Source organism: Filicampus tigris, chromosome 10 (assembly GCF_054856515.1).
Source record: "Filicampus tigris isolate MCC_2025a chromosome 10, RoL_Ftig_1.0, whole genome shotgun sequence".
Classification (NCBI taxonomy): domain Eukaryota; kingdom Metazoa; phylum Chordata; class Actinopteri; order Syngnathiformes; family Syngnathidae; genus Filicampus; species Filicampus tigris.
The window spans coordinates 15,737,811-15,746,727 of record NC_141226.1 but is presented as its reverse complement, the minus strand read 5'-3'; positions in this window follow the sequence as shown (position 1 = coordinate 15,746,727).

Genomic DNA, 8,917 nt, shown 5'->3' with positions numbered 1-8,917 from the left:
GCTTTGAACTCCCAGCTCCACTAACGGACCCGAGTCTGCAGACCTCAAAGCCTGGTATCTGGTTTATATTCAATCAGCATTTCTTTAATGTATACAGGTCCCAAACAACTCTGTGATTTATAGACCACTAGCAGATTTGTTAAATCTATTCTACAGCACAGTAACACATTTTTAAAAAAACATATGAAATGACTGCACTGTATTAAATATAAATATCAGAAACAAAGAAAAATAGTGCTCCCTGACTGAGTTTCCACTGAATCCATCACGGTAAAATATGATCTTGGGGTGTGTAAACATCTGTAGCGAGCTTTAATAATGTACATACATTTTTACTTTTATGACTAATTCTATTTCGTTATACAGTATTTTCTTTCACTGACGGGGCTGCTTGAATTAACAAATATTCGTCCTCTTGTAATTGGATGCTCTTGAGAATTTGGTCTGATACTGTATGTAAATCAACATGTGAGCTACTGTACATATCTAAGGCATATTGTCATTCTTCTGATGGAGGGCATAAACAACCATGAAACACTATTTGCGCAGTTTATTAAAAGTAACACCGCCGTATGAATCTGTGAAAATGCACCATCATTACTCAGATGTGTTTTTTTTTTTGTTTTTTTGCATGAATATATGCATTGTTGTTGAATACCAACCACCCTTCCACCAGTGCTGCATTAAGGAGATAATTTAATATCTGGGAAAGCAGTTTCATGTTTCTTATGGATTTGCCACAAATTACCTTTCCTGCGCACAGATGTTCATGTCTTGTTTTGTGTGACAGCCTTTTAGTATTCTAGGTCGGCCCCTGCAATGCCCCAGTGTGACTCAAGAATGAAAGGGCATGCACAGGGATGGAACAAAAATAGCAGCTGGGCCACAGAAGCCAAAGATTTGACAAAGCCTCGGACATATGTGTTTCCTGACCTGAATAACTAAGAGAGCGGCAGCTCGTTCAACCACGTTGACCCCGTACATGTTGGAGAATGGCACTACTTTTCCTCTTTCATCCATTTGCACTTCTATTATTATTATTTTTTATTTATCCCCTTTCCTCACGAGCAGAGCTGAAAACATTGTCTGGAAGCTTGTTTAGCACAGAAAAAAAAAATGTTGCATTTGTTACACAAGGCAAGGCAAATTTATTTGCAGAGCACATTTCATGTACACGACAATTCAAAGTGTTTTGCATAAAACATTAAAAGCATGACAGAAAGAGAAACTAAGTTTTAAGACATTGCAAAAATCATTATAAAATCATCAGATAATTTGATTGAAATGATGAAAACCAAACATCAGTCTAGATCTTGGGTGCCAAGTCTGGTCCTCAAGAGATGATTATCAGCAGAACAGAAAGCGCTGAGAAGCCCGATTACTATCCTGATCATTTGAATCAGGCGTCTTGGAAGAGGAATACATCTAAAACAAGCTGGATAGGGGCTTTTGAAGACCAGACTTTGGCACCTTTTACACTCAAAGAGCCATTTCGACCCGGTTTCCATGGAAAACAAAACACACACACTATATATATATATATATATATATATATATATATATATATATATATACGTGTGTGTGTTTTGCTTATGAACTCTATGTAGTCCATCCATGTTTCAGAAAATTGAATTTTATTTATTCAATGAACACATTTTGAACTCTAACAAAAAAAGCGCAAAGTTGAAGGTGTCTTTCAAATGAATGAAAAAGCTGAATTTAAATGATTTAAATGGGAAAAAAGAGCACTAGCACTAAAGAGAGCACTATTTCACTGAACAATGAAAATAAATATTTGCAAAATAACTGCCTGAATATTTATTTTCCTGGTTAATGTGACTTCTGCTCCCAAACCTTTGCGCACATGCAGCGTCTGCAAATCAGGGCTGGAAAGTAATTTTCATCTTCATGCAGGACTGTAAGCGGCCGTCTTTTTACGAAAAATATTTTGTTTTGTGTGTAAGCATTCATATTACATTATAAATGCGACCTCGGTCTCTTTTCTTGTGTGAACACAATTGCGCCCCTAAAGTGACCCGCGTTCACAGAAGAAAAGACGGTTGACGTCACTGATGACGTTGTGTTTACGGAAGTGAATGTAGTGCACCGTGTCGGAGCACTTCGACAGTGGAGCGATTCGGTCGGAGGTAGAAATGCCGTATTTGGGGGGTAATGATAAGGCGAGGCTTTTTCGATGTCATTTCATGGAGACGTCACTTAAGATGACGTCAAAAATGAGCCGATCGAGCCGTGGCTGAATTCCTACGATCACCATAAATGTCCACTTTATGCTTCATGTTTCAAGTGGGATTATATTAAATTCAATACTGTTACTCAAAACAACTGCAGAGTCGCTGTCAGCACTGATGCATCCGACCGCGCGGAGCGTATTTTGGGCTCCTGACATCGATGTCGGATGTATGCGACCTGGAGGTTCAGACTGCGGTCTCATTGCAAAAAAAAAAAAAAAAAATCCGATAGGTATCCAATATAGGACCACACATGAAAGTGGCCAAAAACTGACTTACTAAAGAAGACATGATGCATGTTTTTGAGACAAATAACATGCACTTCAATCTAACACTTTTAATTTAATTTCCCAAGCCACACAGAGCCACCACATAAGGATGAAAGAGCCGCATGTGGCTCCGGAGCCGTGGGTTTCCGACTCGGTCTAGATAAATTAAAAGATAGTGTGCAAATGGGGATTAAAACAAGAGAATAAGGGATGGATTAGTGACAATTCTGCAGTCAACAATATTTTTTTCAGACCTGATTTAATTGAACTGACAGTTTAAGCAAACCTCAGGTGTTTGGGGAGTAACTAAATGTTGCTTCACTTGGTTTGGTTCTTGTTCTGGGAACACATAATAGACATGCAGACAGCCTGAGGGGTCTGGATGTTTTGTAGGGAACTAGTAGGCTACGTCTTGCATGTATTTTGGTCCAAGCTCATTTAGAGATTCATAGACCAGCAACAATTTTTTAAAATATATTCTTTGACACAGAGAAAGCCAGTGTAGTGAATTGAGAACACGTGTTATGTGGTCTAATTTACTCTAGTGGCAGCATTTTGGATCAACTGCAGCTGCCTGATTGTTTTTTTTGTTTTTTTTGTTTTTTATGTTAAGACCTGTAAAGACACCATTACAGCAATCTAGCCTACTGAAAATAAAAGCACGAACAACACAAGTGGGTCACACATAAAACTGTAATGAATTGATTTCAATAATGGCAAGTGCATGTTTAATGTGCTGCTAACGTGACAGCCTGCTCGCACATGAAGGTGAGAGGGCATTTGCAATTTACTGCGGTTTCCAAACAGCCTTTCCTCAACTAATCAGTGTCTTTACTCCAGTGGTGAATAAAATTATGGCTTTTAAGACCAACGCCTCCTCCCCATCCCCTCTGTCACATTCACAACCTGCCAGCATATGTTGCATTTCCATTTTGGAATGCCTATCTGTGGAAAATGGGACTGCAGCACAAGTATGGCCATGGATCTGCTTTACAGCGCCGTGCTTATCAGCAACAATTTATCCTTTCACAATACGAGGTTTCAAGGAAGCAATTACTCAGTAAATCACACTAAGTGTGGCTCAAACAGCAATGTGGCGCCAACAGAAAACACAACTCCAGAGTTCTTGAGCAAACAAACTGAGATGATGCCAAGCAACAAAAGTCACAGCCACAAATAGAGACGTGTGCGTTCTGCCAAAGCTGTTCACATCACATAAGGTGCACTTGAATCTGTCGTCGTTTCCCACCCACAATCTTTTCTTTCTAACATGGGATGAAATCACACTGCCATTCCTGGCTTGTCATTACTTTGGCACATTGCATGTTAGCGAGCTCGGCACATTAGTGCTCAGGCAACTCTGCTGCCATGTCAGATCTTTTCACGTCATGTTCCTGGATTAAAGTCACTTTCTCGCGCCATTTCCTCTCTGCCGGCCAAAGTTGATTCAGCTTCATGGTTGGTGCACGTGTGATCAAAACCGTGTACAGCCATCCTAAAGCTCAGCAGGAAGCCACGGCGAGCAGAAGAGGAGCACGAGGGAAGGGGGGGTGGGCGCTAAGAATGACTCAAATAAGAGATGACAGAGAATTCAAATAAAGAGGAAAAAGGCAAGAGGCTGAAGGAACACAGTGCGGAGGAGAGAGGGAGAGGATTGCTGGCTGGTGGAGAGAGGAAGTTGGGGATGTCAGACAAGGAAATCAGGATATAGAGAGCATGAAGGAAGCAAAATAGTGAGGCGAGAAGAAAGAAACTGAGGGGGGTGGGGTGGGGGGCGCTGGAACTTTTCAATTACAGCACTCGCAGACAACAAAGACCCAGATTTCTGGAGACTATAACAGTCTGCTGCCCAGAGGGAGAAGCTCATTTATCCTCCTTCATTTCTTCTATCTTTTCTCTACACAATTTACAAGTTGGAATATTTAAAGTGTTCCTTTAGTTACACAAGCAAATGCAGGCATTCCTCTCATTACAACTGTCCCGACTGCCAGAACTAGATACTGTGGGAGGCAAATCTTGTTCATCTAAAAAAAAAAAAAAAGGAAAAGAAAAAAAAAGAAAACAACTCAACCGCTTCCTCCATTCTGTATTCAGTTCCAGCATTTTGTTTGTGAGACCGTGTAGCTAAGTGAGTCAGTCCATGAGTCTGTCAGCAGAACTGACAGCAACTATCGCTATTTAGACTTGGAAGATGTGACCTCTTGATATTGAATTGACTGCGCTAATTTGAGATAGAGGCTGGGGGGAAAAAATCATTCCCTGTCTTCCTGAGGGGTTCCTGCCAAATAACATTAACGCTAAATCGGATCGATGCAAGCAGACTATTGATTGCACCTCGTCATGGGTAACAGACGCGCTTCTCGCAGCCCATTTAACACTGTTTTTCACTGAAAATGACATGCGTAATGACTGGAAGGCTCAAGACAAAGGAGTCTCCTGGCAAACATCACATGTAAATGGAGCGACAACCTCCGCTTACGAAATTACCTTCTCTATTGTTGTCAACACCGCGGATCAAACACAAGAGTCTAATTAGAGATTGATTTGCTGTACTGGTCCATGTCAACACACACGCAGGGCTGTAAGCAGCTATAGTATGAGTACCTCACAATCTGGACATCTGTGATTAATGTTTATCTCTGACTTTATGGACTTTATCTTATTGTTTGTTTTGATTTCATTTGCTTAAAGCGGGAAATCAACCCAAACAGATCCTTTTCAAGAATATGCTCTATGCAAGCCCACTAGTTGAAACACGGCATTCTAATTAATATTGCGTTTGTGGAATATGAGTTAAGCAGAAAAATCCCCCCTTTTTTAGCCATCCCTTGGTGCGGCCATTTTGTCACTTCTGTCGACTGAAAATGACATCAGAATTACTCAGGGCTTAGGTAACGACCAATCACGGCTGACCTGTTTTTTGAAGCTGAGCCGTGATTGGTCGTTACCTAAGCCCTGAGTAGTTGTGATGTCATTTTCAGTGGACAGAAATGACAAAATGGCCACCCACTGAGATGGCTAAAAACGGGTGGATTTTTCTGCTTACCTCATATTCCACAAATGCCATATTAATCAGAATGCCGTGTTTCAACTAGTGGGCCTGCTTGGAACATATTCTTGAAAATAATATGTTTTGGTTGATTTCTTTTAAGCAAACGAAGTCAAAACTAACAATAAGAATTAGCAAAAAGGAGAGAAGTAAAGGTGTGGAACTACAGCAACTGGCACATGATTTTGTCCAGTAGGGGTATTCACTTCACACTCCACATGTTGACAGGGATTACTTTTTAGCGGAGGTCCGCTGATAGTGTAGTGGTACACACGCCTGAGTTGTGTGCGGGCAGCGTGGGATCAATTCCCGCTCAGTGACAGTGTCTATGTGTGCCCTGCGACTGGCTGGCGACCAGTTCAGGGTGTAGTCTGCCTTCGCCCATTGACGGCTGGGATAGGCTCCAGCAACTCCCCGCGACCCTGTATAGGATAAGCGGTTTGGAAGATGACATGACATGACTTTTTAGCGGTAACATATTGTGTGTAACAATAATACAACAAAAAATATAATAGTGTACAACACAATTAAAAGAGCTTATTGATCCAGTCTCCCGACATAACGCGAGCAAGAAATATTGTGGCCTTATATGGTGCTTTTTATAAATATAATTTAAGTTGAGTCAAAATGTAAGAAAGCTAAAATCGTTTGTTTTATCAAATTACATCAGTAGTTGTTCTCAGAAATAAAGGTTGCGTACAATTGCAGCCGTTTGATGAGGGTAAATATGCTTTAGTGTCATCTGAATAGCTTGGAAGTGGCTTTAAACAGTTTTGTTTGTGCTGCACTATGCTACGCTTCTTTCACAGACTGCACCAATACTCATTTTGGCGTTTTGCGTGTGACGTTCTTCCAATGGCATATGGCCCGCCATGATGTCCGCCAGTCAGACACTGAGCTGCATTTTGTTTGTTTACAGGCTAGGGCGTGAGGCAGTTACACATCTTGCCCCTTTCACTTGCCACACACAATGACATGAAGCATCACATCTGGCCAACGGGCCTTCAGTTTGAAACCTGTATTCTAAAGTGTCGCAAAGTGTTGAAATCACGCGTAAAGCCCCAGAAGACCAATCCGACATCGGCCAAATGTGACGGACGCCTCCCCCCTGCGCTGGAAAAAATGACAAAAATACACCGCAAAGGCAAACAGCGACGCTGACCATTAAGTAACTTTTGCGCATGCGTGAGATGTAATCCCGCTCAATACCTTCAGCGGCGGTAGCCACTATTCCTCATGGTTAGAAAAAGCCAACCGGAAAACAATTGGCGGGGGCATAATATAAGAACATAAACAATGCTGACACGCCCGCCAGACGTTCCCAACAGGATCCGATGTTACGATGGTGTTCGCTAAATCAATCAGATGGTGCAATCCGACGCTTCCGACGTTGGATTGGTCTATCCAGGCCTTAACATCCAAATCTCGTGTGGCAGCCAGCAGTGCTGAAAAATCTATTTGTTACTCAGACCAGATATAGAACAAAATCCAAACTGTGAATAGAAAAAAAACATTAGTTGGATGAACTTGTGCAGTGATTCTCAAAGAGTGGTACAAGTACCACTAGTGGTACGTGGGCTTCCTCTGGTGGTATATGAAAGACTCACTGAAATAAATGTTGAAACCTTTTTTTTTTTGTACAGTTGTTAAGTACAGTTGAGATGTTTTTAACTTTTAAGTACACACTATTTAATCTTTTAAAACGCGTTGCCTTGAAACATTTATTCAGTTCCAATTTTTGTTTAGCTTCCTTAATAAATAGTAATAATTGTAATACATTGTAAATGAATCGTGATTTAAGTACAGTTTCTTCATTTCCTATATTTAAATGCAGTGTTAATGTTCAAACCGTGCATACAATATGTTATAGTGATTTAAATAAATATCAAACGTACTTTCTTGGGAATGAAACCACCTTGTTTTTGATTATGGCAGTACTTGGGGAGCTACATGCTAGTTCTTCTTGAGGTGGTACTCGGTGTACAAAAATATCACCAGACCAGTTGGAAATATTCCATAATTTTGCCATTTGGATCATATCGTGGGCCGCTCTTTCTCACCACAAACAAACCACAGCAGAACTTGTTTGGAATGCCACAGGGACCACCTAGAAGACTGCGGTTGATTTGATTCTCGCCAGAGTTTGATTACTGTGTTCACACCTGATCAAACAACCGCACCAAGGAGGAAAATGAACTGCAGTTTGATTAAACCGTACTAAGCACCTATAGGAGGCATTAAAAGAGAAGCGCAGCGAGAACAACAACACCCTCAAAAACACAGTTCAATCACAAAACCTGTGCCATAAAGTGCTCCCTGAACACAACCAGCATGTTACTCTGATTAGATGCCACCTTTTCAAAATGTCCATTTAAAAAAAAAAATAAGATAAAATTCTTGCGTGATTTTTGTTTTCCAATTAGGAGACAAACCTATTCAGGGATTTTAAATGGTACACTTTAAAATGTTGCATAGGGTGCGCTTTGTGTGCACGGGGGAGCTTAATGGTGTGGCAGGTGTAAGCTCTCTGCCACAGAACACTGAAATCAACTTCTCATCGGGCAGGCTGATGGATAAGTCTGACGGGTCGGCCAATACACGAAAAAGAAAACATATACCAGCCTGATTGCAACATGCCAAAGAAATTGTTTGGTGGAGGAAGATTAACGCCTCTGTGAGCCAGGCCTTCTTGTCCAACATCAAGGATCTCAGGAGTATACTTGTGGATGGAATGATAAAAATTCACACAGGAGAAAAATTCCAAGACAGCTGGCTGTGTTATTGCTGTTTGGCATTCGCAATTTTGCCCATCCAATGTTTGCTGTTGTCAGGCCAAGGAATTGTTGGAGTGAGTTGAGGAACTTAAATGCTGGAGTCGGCCCACAATTTATTTATTTTTATCCATTCTACTGGGGGAATACATAGGACCATGCACTTCCTCACCAGATGTATGACAAAAATTTTATTACAAATATAGACAAAATAAGTGCTCGTGCGCAAAAACGTGCTCTTAATACATTTTAGTTTTGAATACATTTGTAATACATGTGTAAAAGATCCACTATCATAACCCAACAACAAAGGGTGTAAAGTAAACAACAAAATAACCACATATTGTGATTTATTATTTTTTTCATTGCAAAGGGCTCTTCTGTATAAAAATGTGCATTCAAGTGCGGTGCAAATTGAACAAGAAACCAACATTACGACCCACACATGTTGTAATATGAGGCGGTATAAAACCCAGTGTACATGTTAACTACGACGTGTGTTTCAACTAATGGTGATTAGTGATATTACAACTTAAAACTACAAGCTGCATATTCGTAGTCCGGCACCCCTGTTTTCAA